The sequence below is a fragment of the Myotis davidii genome, unplaced genomic scaffold, assembly GCF_000327345.1.
Source record: "Myotis davidii unplaced genomic scaffold, ASM32734v1 scaffold93, whole genome shotgun sequence".
In the NCBI taxonomy this organism is placed as follows: Eukaryota; Metazoa; Chordata; class Mammalia; order Chiroptera; family Vespertilionidae; genus Myotis; species Myotis davidii.
The window spans coordinates 1,518,991-1,520,193 of NW_006292095.1; the positions used below are offsets into that span (position 1 = coordinate 1,518,991).

The 1,203-nt window shown below is 42.8% G+C and overlaps 1 protein-coding gene across 5 annotated transcripts in view; it reads left to right on the forward strand.

The window, feature by feature from the left end:
* SLC20A2 (solute carrier family 20 (phosphate transporter), member 2) overlaps nt 1-1,203 on the forward strand; it is a 93,060-nt gene that overhangs the window by 30,296 nt on the left and 61,561 nt on the right. The gene's annotated exons all lie outside the window — the stretch shown is intronic.

The following is a 1,203-nucleotide window of genomic DNA, read 5'->3' on the forward strand; positions in this document are numbered from 1 at the left end:
TTTGACTTGGCCATTTTCCCAATTCTGTCATTTCCAGAGGAGGAGAAGTTGGTGGGTGAGCAGTTTTAACCAGCTGCAGGAATAGCATTCCTCACCCCTGCGGTGGTGAATTCCATTGGGCACCCTGGAAGGAGGGGCGAAGTGGGGGAATCCCAAGAGGATGCAAATACAGGATGACACGTTAGAGGTGGAGGATAGGGAACTATTTACCTTAACATTTTGTATCTGCGGGAAACAGGCAGTGATACACATTATTGGGGACTTTATACAAGTAAGTGGTTATTCAGTTGAATGTCCTCTCCCATGTAATTAATTACCTTGAGTCGGGCAGTTGGCAGTTCTTACCTTTGCGAGACAAAATAGTTATTACTGAGAGTCCCTCTCGCACCCCCTGCCACTTTTTTTTTGCACCTGATATAAATGCATTTCAATTTAGTTATGTCTTGGCCCTTTGTATATTTTCCCTTTATGCTTTTTTAAAAATATATTTTATTGATTTTACACAGAGAGTAAGGGAGAGAGATAGAGAGTTAGAAACATCGATAAGAGAGAAACATCGATCAGTTGTCTCCTGCACATCCCCTAGTGGGGATGTGCCTGCAACCTACAGGTACATGACCTTGACCGGAATCGAACCTGGGACCTTTCAGTCCTCAGGCCGACGCTCTATCCACTGAGCCAAACCGGTTTCGGCTCCCTTTATGCTTTTGTTTGACAGAATTGTCTTGGGTTGAAAACACAAAGTGCTGAGAGTGTGTCTATTTGTTACACTTTGTATAGCATTTAGTACAATAAAAGCTCTCAGTGATCATAATGAAAAAAGGGTTCTCTGAGGACATGTTTTGCCAGTGCTGTTCAAAAAGTATCCCGCAAGTGACGCACTGCTGTCTCCAGCGTAGACGTGCTCTCCCTCGGCCAGGGCCTGTGGCCCTAATGTTTTAACACTAAAAAAATCGGGATAGGAAGAAACCTTGGCTTTTATAGCTGTAATTAATTACACATTTTCAGAGTATTAAAAATTTCTTGAAGTGAGAAAAGACAAATGAAGACATTCTGGCTCAAACTAGTTTGCCTTGTAACGGGAGACAGAGAGATAAAGGTGGCAAGTGTGTATACCGACACTGTTATACAATCTTGGGTCCTTGTTATGTTTGAAGAAACTGACCTCTCAGACATTAAGCTGCCTGCACTGTTTTTCCCTAC